Genomic DNA, 21,562 nt, shown 5'->3' with positions numbered 1-21,562 from the left:
CACTGACCGTTTTAATCACACCGGTGTGATCGTACGCTCCAGGGAGCAGCCAAGACTGATCACATCGGTGTGATCGTACGTGTGAAAGGGTTAAAACAAAAACATTTTTTTCCATTTTATATATTTTTTAAAAAGCTCCAGGGAGCCACTAGGGCGGCGCTTAAGAGCCGCATGCGGCTCTAGAGCCGCGGGTTGCCGACCCCTGAGTTAGGCAGATCATTCCACCAGCAGGGAACAGTCAAGATAAAGGTCCGAGAAAGAGATTTTGTGCCTCTCTGAGATGCAACACAAGTTGACGTTCACTTGCAGAGCGCAAGTTTCTGGATGGCACGTAAATCTGAAGTAATGAGTTTAGGTAAAAGGGAGCAGAGCCAGTGGTTGTTCTGTATGCACACATCAGTGACTTGAATTTGATGCGAGCGGCAACTGGCAACCAGTGCAATTTTGTGAGGAGAGGAGTGACGTGTGCTCTCTTCGGCTCGTTAAAGACTCTCTAGCTGCAGCATTTTGAAATGGGTGCAGAGGTTTGACAGTGCATGCTGGAAGACCAGCCAGGAGAGCATTACAATAGTCCAGTCTGGATAGAACAAGTGCTTGGACAAGAGTTGTGTAGCATGCTCTGATAGGAAGGGCCTGATCCCTCCTAATGTTGTATGAGGCAAATCTGCAGGACCGGGCAGTTCTAGCAATGTGGTCTGTGAAGTTCAATTGATCATCAATCACAACTCCAAGGTTCCTGGCTTATATGTCAACACAAATTCATCACAAACAACTGCTGCATCCTGCAGAGAAATAACCCTTTTTTCATTCAAATGAACAACAATTTTCTCCGGGATGCAACGCTTGAAGTCTTCCAACAAAAGCAATTCCTGCAGCTGTTCAAAACTACCCACCTTGCTAGCTAGACACCATTTTTCAAAGTGAGCCTTCTTTTCTCTAGCAAATTCTACAAATGTCTGATTGACTGTTTTTGACAAATTTAGAAACTTCTGGCGATAGGCCTCAGGCACCAGCTCATAGGTTCGAAGTACTGCAGATTTAACAATATCATAGTCTAAAGACTGCTCTATGGTCAAAGCTGAAGAAACTTCCTGGGCCTTCCCTACTAAAGTGCATTGCAGTAATAAGGCCCACATTTCCTTTGGCCACTTCAAACTAGCAGCGACTCGTTCAAATGCGGTGAAGTAGGAATCAACTTCACCCTCACGAAATTTGGGCACTAACGCAATGCGTTTACTTGCATCAAAGCCTGATTGTAAGCCTGACATTAAAGGAACAGGACTTTGTAACGGAGAGGTGCCAGAGGGAGCTCCAGGCTGTGGCAATGGAACAGGCTCACTCTGCATTTGCTGAGCCTGTAACTCTAACTGCCGCAATCTAATATCACGATCAGCTTGTACCTCAATAGCCCGAAGCCGAATTCTTTGAGTCTCACACTCTTGTTTCCTTATTGATAGATCTAACTCCTTTAGTTTAAGTGCCACCTTTGGATCATCGCAAGATTCAAGAGTTTTAGAGTCAAGAAGCAACTCTTGATCTACAGTTTCCCCAGCAACATCTGGTACATCTTCGATCACCTCCTTCTCTTCTGGCAAAATACCAGCACTAACTAGCTTCTCAAACAGTTAATTTTTGATAACGTGCTTAGTAGCTTCTCTGAGTACTTCCACATTAAAGAAAATCTATTTCAATTCTTGTCACAGCTATCAACAATAGATCTTTCTTTCTACAACGATTCAATTCTTCTGTTGTAGGTGTAAGTGTAAAAAATATAAGATCAAAATCCATACTGTCCCTAGCACAGAATTTCCTCTTTCACCAAAGTCAAAAACAGGCTAGGAATAAAACAAAAATGACAATAACAAAGGCTTACCTCCTCTTATTTAGTTGCAAGGGACGAAAATAAGGATTGAGGAGATGTTTAACAGTTAGACGAGCCCCCAATTAATGTTACGTTCCTCCCAGTCTAGGTTAGGAGAAAACGTCATTAAGATAACTAAAAGAAATAAAATGAATAAAATGAAATAAAAAGGCTCCTAGAGTTACACCAGAGACAACAGAAATGTGCTACAACAAATTTATTGATGCAACACCATTTGGGAAGTTATAAGACTTCAGGAGTGGGAGAAAAGCCCAAATAAAATACATTAAACAAAGTGCCTCTAACTATAGGGACATATTCTAATCTTACCTTCTGAAAAATAAAAGGAAATAAACAACAAAATATCTTCCTGACTCCCTCTCTACTTTAAACAGGAGAAAAGAGTTCATAAAGTAAAAAAAAGGGCACCCACTCCCTAGACTTCCCAGTTTAGATATTTTTACAATATTTACAGGGCAAAGTAAGACAGAGGTTTAGTTTTAACCATTGAATTCACCACAGACCTAAAGGTCTCTATCTCAATATAGCAATGTTTTAGAAGATAACAACAAAGCAAAAACACAACTTGAAAGTTTGCTTGGTCAGTCACAACTGAACAGCCATAAAGCTTAGAATTAATCAAGAAATACAACCAGTAGTAAGCAGCCACAACAACAAAGAAACAAAACAATGCTCCCCCTCTCCTTCCTTCCGAGATCAGTCAGTTTTTTAAACTTTTTCTTGAGGAGGCGACCAACGCCAGAGGAGCTGTCATCAATCAAGGAGATCACCTTCAGGCTTTACCTGCACACAAAAAAAACACGGAAAGCAAAACCCACCACTACTGCCACCTAGTGGTCGGAAACAGCATAGACAAAGAAAATAATAATATAAAATAAAATTACACCGTAGGACGTAACAGCAGACGTGACGTGAACCGTCTCTGGATCGGCAGACGTGACCCGTCTCTGGATCGGCAGACGTGACGTGAACCGTCTCTGGATCGGCAGATGTGACGTGAACCGTCTCTGGATCGGCAGACGTGACGTGAACCGTCTCTGGATCGGCAGACGTGACGTGAACCGTCTCTGGATCGGCAGACGTGACCCAAACCGTCTCTGGATAGGCAGACGTGACGTGAACCGTCTCAGGATCGGCAGACGTGACGTGAACCGTCTCTGGATCGGCAGACTGCTCGGGCACGGCCTCCGGGAGGACAGCAGGCTGCTCGGGGACGACCACCGGGATGACAGCGGGCTGTTCGGGCACGGCCTCCGGGATGACAGCGGGCTGTTCGGGCCGGCCTCCGGGAGGACAGCAGGCTGCTCGGGGACGACCACCGGGATGACAGCAGGCTGTTCGGGCACGGCCTCCGGGAGGACAGCGGGCTGCTCGGGGACGACCACCGGGATGACAGCGGGCTGATCGGGCACGGCCTCCGGGATGACAGCGGGCTGTTCGGGCACGGCCTCCGGGAGGACAGCAGGCTGCTCGGGGACAACCACCGGGATGACAGCGGGCTGTTCGGGCACGGCCTCCGGGAGGACAGCAGGCTGCTCGGGGACGACCACCGGGATGACAGCGGGCTGTTCGGGCACGGCCTCCGGGATGACAGCAGGCTGTTCGGGGACGATCACTGGGACGACAGCGGGCTGCTCGGGCACGGCTTCCGGGTCATTGGGGAGGCAGAAAGTCTTCCTCCTCCTCCGCCGTTTTCGATGGCGAGATGCAGGCTCTGGGCTGGACGGGAACAGCGACGAAGGAAGCTCTGGGCTGGACATTACCGGTCCAGGGTCGAAGAGGGACCAAAGCGGGGAATGGTGTCGGGGTCTATCTCGACCACCTCCTCCCCTGCGGCCTCCACGGGTTCCAGGAAACCTGGCCAGACGGGTTCCAGGAAACCTGGTCAGACGGGTTCCCTCAAAAGAACCTCCATGGGCAAAGGTGTTGGCTGACCAGGCGTCTGCGGTACCAACGGAAAAGGGCTCAGTGTAGGCGACCGCCATGGTCTCCTCAGTCCTCCGAGCCCACAGCGCGAAGCAATCGAACAGCGTCATCCGAGGCTCTGACTCACCAGATGACGGTCCTCACTTCTGCTGTCTCTTCTCCCTTTTCGTAGTGGGGGGGAAGGCTACGGGAAACCATACTGCTAGATCTTTTAGTGACGGAGTCCTTCTGTCACGATACACACACGGGAGAAGGTAAGATCCAATCGCAGTACTTTATTGGGTAATCCACAATAAAAAAAATTGGTAAATCCTAGGGGTGTGACGAGATCTCGTGCCACGAGATCTCGCGAGACTAAAATGTGATGAGATGTCTCGTCGACTGAAAAGCTGTCTCGCGATATCGCCATAATTAGAATAGAATATGCCACCGCAACATTCACATTACGGTGTACACCGCGGCACCGGCCGCCTCCACTGTCGTTTTGCGATTGTAAACGTCTACTCTGCTCATCCAGCACGAGTTGCAGTCGCAGTTCACTGATCGCGTTACGATGGCGGAGGATTTGTTGCGCAACAGAGAGTCGATCTGAGATGTCTTAGGGCGGTTCACACAGAACCTTTTTTTCCATTCCAGTGCGGTACTTTTCCATTGTTTTTCTATGTAAACGCGCTAGACGGATGTGTAACCTTGCGCTCGCGTCTTGCATCTTTTGCAGCGTCTCGCGCATGACACAGCGTTCTAAAAACGCGGCGCTCAAGTTAAAATCAGTTCCCCCATTCTACGTAGTATCGCATTTTACAATGCAAAAATGCACTCTGTGTGAATGGCCCCTTATCTTGTAGAACGCGCGTTCAGCACCGCCACTACGGAGTGAAATTGAAAGTAAACACGAAGCGCAAATTAGACTGCATACAATAACCCGTCTCCCAATAGACTGCATACAATAACCCGTCTCCCAATAGACTGCACACAATAGCCCGTCTCCCAATATCAAACCTATCTCTGGACGTTGTAATTGTGGCTCTGGTCTCTGTTTTGGTCTCTGTTTGCTCTTTGAATACAGAGAGAGTTGGCCTACTTTAATTTTTGGTTGTACTTGCACTTAATTATCGTTTGCACTAATAAGACTAAGAAAAACTGTTGTTTTATACTGTTTTTATTTCTATTTTCAATTTGTGGAAAGTGGTTTCATTTGGAGGTCACACACAGCCTCAATCAGAAGTTCTGGAAGCTCATAATGTACAGTAAGGTCTGAAGAGACTCGTGTGAAATCATACTTGAGAGAAGCCAGTCAGTTGAGTTTGTGGTAAAACCTTTACAGTGCTTCTATATTCTTGTATTTCAATGTATTTGATAATTCATACTCATAAAGTAGAACTGAAATGACATTCATTACAAGATGATTTAGTTAAAACATTTCAAAATCCACCTGCAGACTATTTTTCCAGTCATGAATTTTGTCATTGAGGATTTCTATCATTGTGTAAAAATCTCGTCTCGTCTCGTTCTTGTGAACCCAATCTCGTGTCTCGTCTAGTCTCGTGAGATAAGGGTCTCGTCACACCCCTAGTAAATCCAGTCCAGGCAAGGGTCAAAAACCATACAAGCAATCCAAAACAAGAAACAAACCAAAAACAAGACGAGAAACAGACCTCAGGAAGTGTGTAGACATTAAACAAGGACTCCGTGACAAACACTAAAACAGACAGGGTATATATACACAGATACTAACAATGTGATAGGGAACAGCTGAGTGCAATGATCAGTGATTAGACAGACAGGATGATGGGAAACGTAGTACAGGATGATGTGGTGACTGAATGGGGAAGATACCTCTTTTGGTTACCCAGAGAAACACAAACCAGACACTGTGACACTAGTACCTTTGTATTATTGGCAGATTTTCAATTTACTTTTTTGTTTTTGCTTCAAATCAGTTAGTTGTGATTCCCCTCATAGGTGATAGGCTTGGTTTGTGGCTTATAACTCTTTTAACAAAGACATTTCTCATCAAATCCCTATAGGAAAAATGAATTGAAAAAATAGAGCGCCAATGAAAAAGGGGTTTTCATCGCACTGTTGCACTCTATTGGCTGAAATGTTTTTGGAGATGACTCTGGTTGGTTGAAAAGTTCCAGTATTGTGCTCTGATTGGTTGACAAGTGATGGGCTCCTATAGTGACGCATTGAGGGAACCAATGGTTCAGCATGTCTTGAAAAGTTATGTTCGTCGAAATTAAGCTTTGTCATGACTACTAGTTAGTAGAATAAACACGAGGTAGTATAAACAAGTCCACTGTAACAAATCGAAATGCCTGTTGTATTAATCGTTATGAGTCAGATCAGAATCATGCAGTGTGATTTAGAGAAGTCTGATTCATGAACAAATTACTCTCTATCAGCCGGTTCTCTTTAGTGAATCAAAAACATAGAGACAAGTCTGATTTGCAAACTAATGTGAGAATAGTGGAATTTGACTAAACTGTCATTTTAATCACATTAGTTCTTTAATTTAAATACCTGTGTAAATGCATTCATGCCATCTCAAGCACCACTGTACAGCCCTGTTTATGTGTTTTTCCCTCTTTTCACAGGATATGTAACTCTTCAGGCAGCTTCTATGCTGTCTTTGCATCTGTTGAGCACTGTCTTTTGGCTTGACTGCATTACAGCGAAGAATAGAGGCGAGCGAGTCTGTTGTGGTCAGTTTTGATGTCAACAGACTGAAAGCTGAAATGACTAATCTCTGAGATGTTTCTCACACACAAGCAATAAGTTTCTTTACTTGTCCTCATTTGTCATTTGCATTTGTTTTCTTGAGGAACACATGCGAATTTGTGGATCACTTGCAGCTGACAATCCATGTAAAAAGTGTCAGGACAATTAAGGTACAGAGTAATTTGTCCTTTTATTTATTTTTTGATCATTTATTGAGTTTTATTAAAAGTAAGTTGCTTTGTCAACTCTCTGTGGAAATGTGTAAAGTAGAATTATAGGCCTTTGCTCAAAAATAACTAATTTGAAAAATTGTAAGGCCATAAATAAATCTTGGAAGACCTGATGTGCATGTTTATCAAACATACCATTCTCCGGTAAAAAGGACTGGAGAATGTCTGGGGAAAATAAAGTCAGGTAAGAGGTAACTATACTGTATATAATATGTCTAACAGGAGGAGATGACAGCCAACAAGATGACTCAGTTCCGGAGGCTGGCGAAGGAACGGTGCTAATTTTATACTCTTTAATGTGCGTAAGAGAGGACTGATCAAACATGAAATGTTCTCTCTCCAGATGTATCACACATGACTCATCACTCAATAGAGTTACATAAGACAGCCTGTTTTTTTATCATTTGTTAACAACATTCTTGCAGTCCTTGTGCTGACTTTGAGGACCTATATATGTCGAGTGTTCATCAGCATGTCTTGGACAGTTGGTGCCCCTTATTGGTGAAATATGAGACTTGAAAATGAATTTTTAAGTTAAGTTCAGTTTTTCTGTAATACAAGTACAAAGTGGGTCAGGTGCACAGTAGAGTGCTTCTTCATGAACATTTCATGCAGTGCTCCATTATTTAACCTTCAGGCCATTTTGTATATGAAACTGAGTTAATGAAATACTCATAAATGTTTAATGGAGCTGTGATATAATGCAAGCATTTGGAAATGCTTTGTGCTCTGCATGCTTTTCATAGATGATTACACCTATTTGGTGCAAAAGATTCAAAACAAAATATAATATTACCTGCTGCTTTCAAGTGAGTTATGTTAGTACATAATATAAAGCTTTCTTGATGCTAAGTTACCATGCCTGTTTCCCAGTGATGCTGTGAGGCTAGTTTTTCCTTGCTACCTTTTGTAGTTCTGTATATAGGCTACAGATATATGGTAACTACTGACAAAACAGATTAAATAAAGATATTGTCATTGTTATATGGGAAATTATTACAATAATATCAGACAACTGCTGGTATAGTATAGACTGATGGTGTAGTATTGACTGCTAGAATAAGAATGGGCAGGATGATATATGCATAAAAATGACTTTCAGTAGTTACTGTACCCACTGTAATATGTGCTTTTTCTCATTTCTGTATTACCGGTATTATAAATTTGACCATTGTTGACTAAAACTTAGCTAGCTTAAGTTACAATATTATTCTTTTTTTTTACCATTTCATTTTAATCATTCATTTTGTCTGTTAATTTGACGTAGAGAACCAAAGCATATAGGTTAGAGTAATTGATTGAAGCCAGAAGATACTATTTGATTTTAAAACCAAATAATGACTTAATTTCAAAGCAGATTAAACCTCCTGTGGTGTGTTATAGCTTGATTTCTTACAGTTGTGCTGTATATTTTCCTTACGTCCTCTTATTTAATTCACATTTTTACCATAAAGTTGACCACTCAGTTGTTGAGTTCTCATTTCCTTGCCATTACTTCAGTAATATCCTGTTCAACATCACGCTGCTGGCCGCAACTGGATTCTTTTTTCTTTTTTAATCTGTTCTTAACTTAATTTTTGAAACAAGGCATTGCTCTAGGGACCTGTGTTAACACTTGTCCACTTTGTGTTTTCACTGATCGGATAGCTTCCTAATCTTCGGATCGTGAAAAGACCAGGTGTAAATGCCCTCCAAAACGCATTCAAAACCTTTTACAATCCGATTACTCAAACCACTTCAGAAGTGTAAATGCAGTTGTTTGTTAAATCCATATACTGTAGTTTACTCCTTCCAAAACGGTTACAAAAATGAAGGTGCATGTGATTATTAGCCAGATAGCACAGCACTACTGCAAAAATGCATATCCACAGATTTGGCCTGCCACAGATCAGTATCTCTTCAGGAAGCAGATGCTTCAGTTTTTGTCATGCGAACTCCAATGAATTTCCATATAGCATAGGAATTGAACATCAGATTTATCTTCCATTTTGTGAAGATACATTTATGTGACCAAGTATAAATGAAACCATTTTTACAACTGATAGCTATCTGATCTCTGAAACGCATGAAGCGGCCAAGTGTTAAAGGCCCTTGAGTCCTTTTAAAGCAGTGCTGAGGGATGTAATCAGGGCATGATCCACTTGTATTTTGCTCTTTTGACTGTTATTTCTTGTCTCTGCTGCACCAGATGTAATCGATAAAGCAGCAACTCCCCCTCCTGGAGGTCTTGTGCTACCACATTTTTTGAGAAGCTGCTGAAATCAACTGGGTTGCCACATTATAAAGACATATATCAGAGTGCAGCTTATTTTGTCCCTTTTCACCACTTTCATTTTTTTTTTCAGTATGATTGTGCTGGTAAAACTACTTCTGGGATATTTTCTACTTCTGATACAAGCGGAACATCAGCTCCAGAAACCTTCTTCTATGTGGTGAGTGTCTTTGAGGAGCCTTATTCATGTTTTTTAAAGAAAGGCCAGCATTCTCTTCAAAGCAAACCTCTTCAAGAAAAATTATATTATCAGTTTTTGACCAGGTTATGAGACTATTTCCTCTCTCCATGTGTACAGTTATCCTTTACCTGTCTGACCTGTTCAACCCATTCATCTGCATTTCCACATATCAGCGAGCTATATAATGTTTCTTGAGTAGATGTCGTGGAGATATATTTGCACCAACCAACCAATGCTCTTTGCCAATTGCAAAAAAAAAGAGAGGTAACGAAATCTAAGGTGGGTGCAGAGTATATTAATTTATGCTATTTATAGACAAAAACACTCATTGATATTCATTGTAAAAAATAAAACCGGAAAATGTACTGGTAATTTTCTGCCAGGACATTTCAGTAATTTTAAAGAATTTTCCCTTTATCCTTAAAACACAACCTAATGCAAAGCAGACTTCAAAATACAGATAAAACAAATGTAAAATATCAATACGGAAGATTATTTCCTATTTATACAGTACATTGTGCCCTATTTTTACTGACTTTTTTTTACAGTGTATGTCTACTTGTTTACATTGAAGTACACATAAACTTTGTGGCAGACAAATGAGGCATATCGAATTATTATAATTTTTTTGTAGGTCTTTCTGTACTTCTTTACCGCCTAGTCAGTGCCATCTTTTTGGTATTTTAGCATCAACTTCTCCACACTACACTCATTACTGTAGATTATGCAGAAAAGTGCTTTTGTCTCTGGTGAAAAAAAAAAAAGCTAAGTATACTTGCAGCCAGACTAATTCAGTATACTTCCAAGTGTGTTAATGATTAGTTAACTTGGAAGTGTGCTATTTTGGAACAACTACTTTTGTACTAAGTATATTTTAGTTGTAATTAAATTGTAGTGAACATAAAGCATAACTTTAAGTGTATTTAGTGTACTATTGTGTGCTAAATTGGAACAACTTCTAGTATACTTTAAGTGCATGTGTAATTACATGCTTGATTTGATATTAAAGTGCACTTTATTAGTGTTACAAGTACATTACAAATATACATACAAGCAATATACCATAAGTCTATTATATTTGAGTAAAAAGAGATGCACTATCATAGAATCATCAGCATATTTAATGTGCCTATTTTCGTATGAACTGCGACAATCATTTGTATATGATTGGTGGGAAACAAATGTATAAAACTATCCCAGTTTTAATAAAAGAGGGTAGATATATTATGACAAAGGCAGAAGAGGTAGTAGAAGCCTTCATAGTAACAATAACAAATCTGAAAGTATGAGAGTACAAAGGGAACACATTTTCCAGTTTTTTTTTTAACAAGATATGGGAGTTGGGAAAACTCCCTACCTTTTGGAAACATGGAGTGATCATTTCAATTACAAAGCCTGGAAAGGATCACTCAATAGCTTCAAATTATAGACCAATTGCTTTAACATCTAATTTATGCAAAGTGACGGAGAGAGTAATAATAACCCGATTATGTAATAGAAAGGAAAACATACTTATTTCAGAGTGGCTTTAGAAAAGGGCGTAATACAATGGATTCAATAATATTACTCTGACTTATTCAGCAGATAACGGGACCCCACAACACTGTAAAAATGTTATGTGCTATTTACTTAAAGAAATATGGTAACAATATTACACATTATATTTTTGCGTAGCCTATTTAAGGCTTGATTCCTTTAATTGAATTTATCTGAATTAATCATGTAAAATCCCCTAAATTGTTTAGTTTGACACAATATATTTTATATTTTTGAATGCACAGAAACCCAGTTAAGGATGTATGATATTATTCTAAAGTATTTAGAAGATACAGATATGATTATAAGGATATTATTTTCTTTATTTCTTTGTTTTCTTTCTTTCTTTCTTTCTTTCTTTCTTTCTTTCTTTCTTTCTTTCTTTCTTTCTTTCTTTCTTTCTTTCTTTCTTTCTTTCTTTCATCGAGGCTTCACACTCCATCCCAGTAGGAGGTGGAAATGCACCTCAAGCTCGTTTGCCAACTGCCAAAAAACACAAAAGAAGAAGAAGAAACTGAGGTCCGTCTTGTAAAACAGGCTCTGAAGCATGAGGAGATCTTGTGTGTACCACTCAGTAAATCTGAAGCCAAAGGAATAATTAAAAGAAACATCATAAAGGAGTGGCAGAACAGTTGGGATACAGGAAATACAGGGCGACATCTCTATATACTACAGCAGGTTGTGGGTACAGGAAAGACAGAAGAAATAATAAAGAGGAGAACATCTTGACAAGGCTGAGGGTAGGGCATACTAGACTTAATAAAACATTGCACTTAATAAATAAGCACACTTCAGGATTATGTGAACACTGTCAAATAGAGGAATCAGTAGAACATGTAATTCTTCACTGTCAAAAATTATCTTGAGAGCGAGAAACATTAAGGAGGGAAAGCAGAAAGTCTAAAAAATGCATTTGACATTGAGGTAGGGAAACTATTCCATTATTTGAAAGAAACTGGACTGATTAATAGAGTTTAGGGAGCAGGGAATACCTTTATTTAATTTTTTTTAAATTTATCAAGGGATAGGAAACTCTGGCCCACACTCCAACATAGTAGGTGGCGGTAATGCACCATAATGCTGGTGCCACCCGCCATAAAACCTAATAAAGAAGAAGAAGAAGGTCCGTCTTGTTTCCTGTGCTGTCTGAGGTGTGCTACAGGTAAATTTTCATCCTGTACAAAATAGCTTGATTTTGCATTTTGATAGAAACAACTCGTTCTATTCTTTGTATTTGTACTTTTCATGTTTTGCGTCATATTATGTCAGTAATCACGTCGCATGAACAAGGTTAATCCGATCGTCTCCGTCTGTTCTCTTTACAGTAACTTTACTGTTGTGAATACTGTGAAACAAATCAAATAAAAATAAATAAATAACCAAACGCATTCGGTGACTGTTATGAATGCAAACAAATTTGTTTCAAGTTATGAAACAAACAAATTTCGATTTTGTTTTGGTTTCTTTTTGGTTGCTTATATTAAGGAAGTGAGCTCAGTAAGTCTGTAGGAATCTTATGTAACTTGTAAGAAATCAACTTCAGAAAGGAACCCACTCATGTGCCTTGCCACAACTAACCTCAGATTTTCTACTTTATATTTTATACAGTATACTGTGTGTGTCTGTTTCCTCAGCATAGAATGACATTGAGTACATTCATGTACATTCATTCATGTATTTGAGGCAACGACTGAGGGAAACTGAAAATATAGGGAACTATATTAATTTAATTTATTAAATTTAAATTATTTAATTAAATTAACTATATTAATTTAATATTAATTGTATTAATTTAATACTTAAATTAATTTAGTAATTAATAAATAATTATTAGATCATTCTTCAGGAATTATTTATAACCTGAAACAGTTCTACAGTGAAAATATAGGAAATTTATGAGTAATTAATATATAATTATTATCATTCTTCAGGAATTATTTATAACCTAAAACAGTTCTACAGTGAAAATATAGGAAATTTATGAGTAATTAATATATAATTATTAGATCATTCTTCAGGAATTATTTATAACCTGAAACAGTTCTACAGTGAAAATATAGGGAACTTATGAGTAATTAATATATAATTATTAGATAATTCTTCAGGAATTACTTATAACCTGAAACACTATTCTAAAGTGAAAATATAGGGAAACCCATTAGTAACTAATAAAGAATTACCACATACTTCTGACTCAAATAAAACTTACTGTAAAAAAAAACACTATATTAACGTAAAACCTTTGTAAAATACACTACAATGACTTGTTTAGGCTACATGATATCTTCCTTTATTTCAGATGATATTTCGTTTTAACATGTACAATACTGCCTACATTTAAACTTGTTTAACAAACATTTTTAAATCAAAAGTTAAACCTTTAAAAGCATTTCAAGTAATCAACTGTTCTCTCATTTCCACGGTAGTGGTGCTGGATCTCTTACAGGAGCTGGGCTTGTGTTCGGCGGGGAAACGTACTCGGTTACTAACGTAACCTCGGTTCTCTCTAGAGAGAGGAACGAGTACTGCGTTGTCGTAGCAACGCATTGGGGAAAATCCTTTTCCACGAGAATACTGAAGCAAAAAATTATCCTTAATTTTGTATCTATGTAAAACGCTTTGCCACAGCATACAGACCTAGGCGAGACAGCTCGCGCGCCTATTGGCTGCTGTGCGGCAAAAGCTTAAGCCAATCGAGCGAGCCCTTGAGTGACGTCACACCCAATGAGGGCACTTCGCGCCCTCCCGCGTCACGTCCCGCCGAAACGGGCGTGGCTTAGGGCTATATATTTCGCTCATAGGCTTATGAACTCTGATTTTTAACAGCGAAACAACCAGAGCGCATACACGGCAGGAAACGCAGTACTCGTTCCTCTCTCTAGAGAGAACCGAGGTTACGTTAGTAACCGAGTACGTTCTCTTACGAGAGATACTCTCGTACTGCGTTGTCGTAGCAACGCATTGGGGAACACCCTGTAAGACGCCGTGTGTGCAGTGATCCGACACCATAGACCCAGAGCACTGAGCTGGGGTTCATATAGTACATAATCACCTGTAGGACTCACAGAGAATCCTGAAAGAGGTGGGCTCTAACCACCATCTCTCACAAAAATGACTGCCTTAGCAGATCAGCATAGAATTGACTGCGCTTAGCAGATCAGTACAGAATATACTGCGCATAGCAGATCAGTACAGAATTAACTGCGCTTAGCAGTTTCAGCATAATAATGCCATAATAGACGACTGAAAAGTCAGTCTAACAAATACGGTTATTTAAACCGATAATATCTTGGCCTGTAAGGCGGGTACCTCGAGGTTATAAAACCTGATAAATGTAGACGGTGAGGCCCAGCCTGCCGCCATACAAATATCCTGTAAGGCAATCCCACTCGACCAAGCCCACGAAGAAGCCATACTTCTCGTGGAGTGCGCCCTAACACCCAAAGGGCACTGAATGCCTTTGGATGCGTACACTAGAGCTATAGCGTCCACTATCCATCTGGATAGGCTCTGTTTCGAAGTGGCCAGTCCCTTGAGACGCCCACTAAACGAAACGAAAAGCTGCTCTGTCTGCCTGAAAGCAGACGAGCGCGACACGTAAGCTCTCAATGCCCTCACTGGGCAGATTAAGTTTTCGTCCATATTATCCCCGATGACCGGAAGGGCAGACAGGGAAATAACCTGCGCCCTAAACGGTGTGTTTAGGGATTTTGGAACGTAACCATGCTTAGGTTTGAGCACGACTCTGGAGTCATTAAGCCCAAATTCCATGCACGACGCGCTCACTGAGAGCGCGTGTAAGTCCCCAACGCGCTTCACTGAAGCGAGAGCCAGGAGAAACACTGTCTTGAGCGACAAGTGTTTCATATCAATCTCCTGAAGAGGCTCGAAAGGAGGACCCTTCATGGCGTCCAGCACCGTGGAAAGGTCCCAAATGGGAACTGTGGGAGGTCTGGGTGGATTAAGTCTCCTAGCTCCTTTAAGGAACCGAATGACTAAATCGTTCCTTCCTATGGACTGGCCGTGTGCGGTTTCAGAGAAAGCCGCTATAGCCGCCACATATACCTTGAGTGTGGAAGGGGATCTACCGCTATCCAACATCTCTTGTAAGAAGGACAAAACCTCTGTCACTCCGCAGTCTGGGGGTGACACGCCGCGAGACGTGCACCAGCCAGAAAAAACAGACCATTTAGACGCATAGAGCCGTCGTGTAGACGGAGCTCTAGCTTGTGTGATCGTGTTTAACACTCCCTGAGGGAGGTCAGCGGATACCCGTTGATGGCCCACACATGAAGGGACCATAGCTCCGGGTGAGGATGCCAAATCGAGCCACTCGCTTGAGAGAGGAGATCTCTCCTCAGAGGCACTGGCCACGGGGCGGTGCTGGCTAACTGCATCACAGCTGGGAACCAGGGTTGATTCGACCAGAGCGGCGCTACTAGCAGCACTGAGCATCCTTCCGGCCTGATCCTCTCCACCACCTGGGTCAGGAGGGAGACAGGGGGAAAAGCATATAGGGGGCGGCGTGGCCACTGATGAGCCAGCGCGTCCTTGCTTTTCGAGAAAAATTCTAGACAGTGAGCGTTCTCTGGGGACGCAAAGAGGTCCACTTCCGCTCTGCCGAATTTCTTCCACAACAGTTGTACTGTGTGTGGGTGTAATGACCATTCTCCTGCCGGAACACGGTTCCTGGACAGTACGTCTGGTCCAACATTCAGGTGCCCCGGCACGTGCGCCGCCCTTAGTGAAAGGAGGTTGCAGCGCGCCCATATCAGAAGGCGTTTGGTCAGCCTGTAAAACGACAGGGACCTGAGGCCGCCCTGGCGATTTATGTATGACACCACTGACATGTCTGAACGTATCAGTACATGGCAGCCCATTATCAGGGGACGAAAGCGAGTGTGTGTGGGGCCGTGTGTGGGGCCGTGTTTGTGTGTAGGGATGTGCACATTACAGCGGGCAGATTTACTACACAAGAAACACCATCGGCCGTGGCCGGGACACCAGAAAATGCACTCTTTAATGGATTTATCTGGGTAGCCGTGAAAACGGCTGTTGTGTGCAGGCAAGCGGCCAGTGAGACACGCCTGTTGGCTGCAATGATCGCAGGTACAGTCGCTTCGCTTGGGACTGCACGAGCGGTGAGCTTCGGTGAGGGTCCGGCCGCAGCGGGACTTGAACACCGACGCTTCCCTAGCAGTGCTAGGATGTCTTCGGGGGCTCTGGCTTCAACGCTACCTTCTGTCGCGGGCCACGCGGCGCGGGGCGGCGACCGGCAGAGCGAGAGCGCGGTCTCGAGCTCTGGGTCTGGCGGCGTTGAGATGAGGAGCTGGGCGGCGGTCTCGGCTGTGAGCTCTGAGCGGGCGGTTTCGCACGGCCTGCTGCAGAGCTGGAGCGCTTCGGCAGGAAGTGCTTCATAGCCTGGGTCGCCTTCTGCACCTCCGCATACCTGTCGGTGAAGTCCTTCACCGAAGTCCCGAAGAGGCCAGCAGGGGAGAGCGGGGCGTCGAGGAACGCGGTCCGTTCTGCTTCTGGCATGTCTGAGAGCGTTAACCAGAGGTGCCTCTCAGACACGGTGATCGCCGCCATACTGCGTCCGATGGCTTGGGCTGCAGACTTCGAAGCGCGAAGAGCGCTTTGCACACCGCTAACATCTCGAGGCAGTTTATGTGGAAGAGCTTCTCTCGCTCTGACCAAAGGCCAAACAGCGGTCTGCCCTCGAGCAGCGCTCCCCATCCTGCGTTGGATGCGTCCGTAGACACCACCCTCAGACTCGAGGAAGTCCCTAGGCTTACACCTGACAGGTACCAGTCTTTTGACCTCCATGGTTTCAAAGCTGCAACGCACGCTTGATTGACCTTGAGGCGAAGCCGACCGGTGGCCCATGCTTTGCATGGCACCCTCCCTTTGAGCCATATCTGCAGCGGGCGCATGCGCAGCAGACCCAGCTGCAGTACTGCAGATGCTGAGGCCATCAGACCTAGCATTTTCTGAAAGCTCTTTAGAGGGAGAACAGCGCCGCAGCGAAATGAGCTGACTGTGCGCTGGATGCGCAGCGCGCGCTGTTGTGACAGCTGCGCTGTCATCGACAGCGAGTTCAGTTCCAGTCCCAGAAAAGAAACATTCTGACTGGGGGACAGCGAACTCTTTTCCCAGTTTACTGTGAGACCGAGACTCTCGAGGTGACTCAGCAGCAGGGCCCTGTGCGCCACTATCTCTGAACGAGATTGGGCTAGAATGAGCCAATCGTCCAAATAGTTCAGCACTCGAACACCCTGCAGTTTGAGGGGAGCGAGTGCTGCGTCCATGCACTTCGTAAATGTACGGGGTGCTAGAGACAAGCCGAACGGCAGGACTTTGTACTGGTATGCCTGGCCCTCGAAGGCGAATCTCAAAAATCGCCTGTGACGTGACGCAATCTGTATTTGAAAATACGCGTCCTTTAGATCTACTGACACGAACCAGTCTCCTTGGCGAACGTGCGCGAGGATTTTTCTGGTCGTTAGCATTCTGAACTGGCGTTTCACAAGCGCTCTGTTCAGTTGCCTCAGATCTAGTATGGGTCTGAGACCCCCGTCTTTCTTGGGTACCAGGAAGTATCTGCTGTAAAGCCCCCCTTCGCTCTGAGCCTGAGATAAAGGTTCGATAGCCCTTTTCCTCAGAAGTTTTCTGAATTTCGGCTCGAAGTAGATGTGCTACATTCGAATCTACCGAAGTCTCGACGCGCGCCGCGTGGCGGCGAGGGCGTCTGCGAAACTGTAGCGAATAGCCTTCTTTTATGATGTTTATCACCCATTTTGAAACCCCGGGAAGCTTTTCCCATGCATCTGCACGTGTAGCTAGGGGCTGAGTGAAAAGCGCGCTCTGATCGACTCGCGATACAGCGGCTTTCGTGAGCTGCGACATTTGCAATGTCTCGCTCGCAACATCTGAGGCCGGGGCCGCGCTTATGAAAGCGGGCAGAATGTCCGCGCTCGACCCCTCGACAGCCTTCAGGCGGGAGAGGGAGGGCTGGACGGGTTCCGTAGGAACCCTGATGCTTGTGTGGGAACGCGGGCACTGGGGACCGGGCACGTTTACCACCTTTATAGCATCGCTCGCCGGAGCGGAGCGCCTGCACGCAGGTTTCGTTTTTACAGAAACCGTGCGATGAGCAGGAGGTAGCATTAGTGGGCACTGGGTAGTGGGCACGTGTGCTACTTTTAACGCGCAATCGAACTGAGTCGATTTTATGTGCGCGGGCCCTGTGTGTGGGGCCGTGTTTGTGTGTAGGGATGTGCACATTACAGCGGGCAGATTTACTACACAAGAAACACCATCGGCCGTGGCCGGGACACCAGAAAATGCACTCTTTAATGGATTTATCTGGGTAGCCGTGAAAACGGCTGTTGTGTGCAGGCAAGCGGCCAGTGAGACACGCCTGTTGGCTGCAATGATCGCAGGTACAGTCGCTTCGCTTGGGACTGCACGAGCGGTGAGCTTCGGTGAGGGTCCGGCCGCAGCGGGACTTGAACACCGACGCTTCCCTAGCAGTGCTAGGATGTCTTCGGGGGCTCTGGCTTCAACGCTACCTTCTGTCGCGGGCCACGCGGCGCGGGGCGGCGACCGGCAGAGCGAGAGCGCGGTCTCGAGCTCTGGGTCTGGCGGCGTTGAGATGAGGAGCTGGGCGGCGGTCTCGGCTGTGAGCTCTGAGCGGGCGGTTTCGCACGGCCTGCTGCAGAGCTGGAGCGCTTCGGCAGGAAGTGCTTCATAGCCTGGGTCGCCTTCTGCACCTCCGCATACCTGTCGGTGAAGTCCTTCACCGAAGTCCCGAAGAGGCCAGCAGGGGAGAGCGGGGCGTCGAGGAACGCGGTCCGTTCTGCTTCTGGCATGTCTGAGAGCGTTAACCAGAGGTGCCTCTCAGACACGGTGATCGCCGCCATACTGCGTCCGATGGCTTGGGCTGCAGACTTCGAAGCGCGAAGAGCCAGGTCTGTAGCGCTTCTCAGGTCCGCCACGCAGATCGCATCGGGTCCGTTCTCGTCCAGCTTGCGGAGGAGATCGGCCTGGAAGATCTGCAGCGTCGGCATGGAGTGCAGCGCTGACGCGGCCTGTCCGTTGGCGGCATAAGCGCGACGGAGCAGGGATGACGTCGTGCGGCAAGCCTTTGAAGGCAGCGCCATCTTAGCCCGCCGTCCAGCGGAGGGTGGGCATAAGTGGGCCGCGATAGGCTCTTCGACCGGCGGGAGGGAAAGGTAACCTCTGTTCTTAGCGTCGTCGACCTCGGAGAACGCTAGAGAAACAAATGACCTCGTCCTCGTAGAATACGGGGAAGTCCAAGCTCTCGCGACCTCCTCGTGAAGCTCAGGAAGGAAGGGGGCGGGCTTTGAGACAGGCGTCGACTTCTCCCCGGGCAGAAAATAGCCATCCAGCCGGTTTTTAGCGGGCTGCTCGGGCGAAACCCACTCAAGGCCAAGGCTCGCCGTGGCTTGAGTGAGAACGCGCATGAGCTCCGCCTCGATGCTCGCTCTCTTTCCTTTTGGCGTGGGGGCAGGGGGCACGAGATCCGCAGAGCTCGCCCAATCCTCACTGCCGGAAGCCAAAACCGAGCACGAGTCCTCGTCCCTCAGCATGGCGTCGATGTCATCGATGTCGTCGACGGAAGCGGCGGCAATCTGCGGTCGCTGTCCGTCGGGTATCGACGCTGAGGAAGCCGGAGACACAGTTCGCGGGCGCGCCGGCGAACTTGGGTGGCTTGCCGGAGGTTCTGGGTTCCGCTGTGCACGGCGCTTTTTACGGCGCGGCACAACAGCGGAGAACACGGGCTCCTGGAACGACGCCAGGCGAGTCCGCAGATTCGCCAAAGGCAGAAGTTCACAGTGATGGCAGCCGCCATCCGCAAGGCCGCGTGTTCCTCGCCCAGGCAGGAAGCGCAAATCACGTGGCGGTCCCCGTCGCTGAGCGTGGTCCGTTTGCACGAACCGCAAAGAGGCATCTTGAGAAGACGCCGCTTTGAGATACAAACAGAGTATTAAACAAGTGTGAGTCGCGCCGGCGACCTCACACACACTCAATAAGTGAAAGGATATATAGGCGCCGGAACGCGCAGCTGGAAGGCGACAAAGGCGGCGGTGCCAGCAGCTTGTCGTGACTTCTCCCGCTGAGGTGCTCTCTCGACGGCGCAGCTTCTTCACTCGGATCAGCGATGAGTTGTCCTCGCTGAAGGATAAAAAATCGGAGTTCATAAGCCTATGAGCGAAATATATAGCCCTAAGCCACGCCCGTTTCGGCGGGACGTGACGCGGGAGGGCGCGAAGTGCCCTCATTGGGTGTGACGTCACTCAAGGGCTCGCTCGATTGGCTTAAGCTTTTGCTGCACAGCAGCCAATAGGCGCGCGAGCTGTCTCGCCTAGGTCTGTATGCTGTGGCAAAGCGTTTTACATAGATACAAAATTAAGGATAATTTTTTGCTTCAGTATTCTCGTGGAAAAGGATTTTCCCCAATGCGTTGCTACGACAACGCAGTACGAGAGTATCTCTCGTAAGAGAACTGCTTTAACTTCAGACCGCCCTGTTTCACTCATAGCCGAAATATGCTGTGACTGACTCCATAACCTGCCCATAAACAAACAGTGCACAGCTCATATTTTAACATCTGATGTAAATAGATTTAGTATCTTTAGAAATGAAATAATTTGTTTTATGCAAGGGATCAGGCGTTTCCATCACGCAAACAAGACAGACTCGTTAGCTAGGCTAACTGACATCGCGTCCTTGTATGTTACCTTGCATAAAATAAAATAATTTACAACACAGTAATGATTTTATAGATTAAATAAAACGTACACAAACCTGTATTTCGCAGAAGAAATGCACGAAATCGGCGGCGCTGAGAACTCTCCAGAAGAGGATGCAAATGCCTGCGCTCTTGCATCACCAAATCACTGTAAAATGTAGGCTACCGCGATTTTTCCGGAACGTGAATGGTGCAAAAGAAGTTTAAAATGTATAAGAAATAAGTATAATAATATGCTTTTTACTTTTTAAGTACCGGTACTTTAAAAATGAATTACTTTTGTACTTTTACTAGGTCATTTTGAAAATGGCCTAATTATAATTTTACTGGAGTAATATTTTATTGGGGTATCTGTACTTTTACTCAAGCACTTGATTTGTGTACTTCATACACCACTCCACTGCTATAGAAAACCCGGATTCTTGTAGTGACTACTGTGTATGACTGTTCATTAGAAGTTACTTCATAGTTATTTTTCTTGAACCTTAATTAATAGATAATTAATGGTAGTTCTTCAGGAGGTATATGACAGAATTCACTAGTTGTTGATGAACTAACTGATACTTAACACAATCATAAAATTATTTTACATACTGATTAGTTAACACATCTTCCTTAGTTAACAGTAGTGAAGAAGTAGTTAATGAAGAATTACCTATTAGTTCTTCAGTATTTCCTTAGTAGGCTAGTTATGCAGTAAGTAAGAAACGTTATTCTAAAGTGTTACAGAATTTTATTGACTAAGTTTAGTGACAACATGTTACAATGTTTAGCTACATGGTAGGCTACAATTACTGGTAGGCTACTGTATTTATTAATGCTTGACATCTTGATTCAATATTGATTCATTTGGATAATTATTAGGTATAGTAGATACATGTTAATTTTTCTCAAGAAAAAAAAAATCACTAATTCTGTAAACATACAGAGCCCTGTCAGCTGGTATTATTAAAGGTTAAAAATAACAACTTAAATGAAATATAATGCGTTTTTTATTACAATAACTTTATAATATTTTAATGATATAAGTAAAAATATA

General features: G+C 44.4%; 2 protein-coding genes across 2 annotated transcripts in view; one reads left to right on the top strand and one right to left on the bottom strand.

Annotated features, from left to right (window-relative positions):
* LOC307009008 (uncharacterized protein) overlaps positions 1 to 21,562 on the bottom strand; it is a 416,885-nt gene that overhangs the window by 98,969 nt on the left and 296,354 nt on the right. The window lies entirely within an intron of this gene.
* LOC307008690 (uncharacterized protein) overlaps positions 11,244 to 21,562 on the top strand; it is a 48,540-nt gene continuing 38,221 nt past the window's right edge. The window contains exons 1-2 of the mRNA XM_079631706.1: positions 11,244 to 11,488; positions 11,771 to 11,910. The gene's annotated coding sequence lies outside the window, so the exon portion shown is untranslated. The remainder of the gene's footprint in view (positions 11,489 to 11,770; positions 11,911 to 21,562) is intronic.

The sequence above is a fragment of the Phoxinus phoxinus genome, assembly GCF_949152265.1.
Source record: "Phoxinus phoxinus genome assembly, chromosome: 1".
Lineage (NCBI taxonomy): Eukaryota > Metazoa > Chordata > Actinopteri > Cypriniformes > Leuciscidae > Phoxinus > Phoxinus phoxinus.
This window is presented reverse-complemented; position numbering and strand designations above follow the sequence as displayed.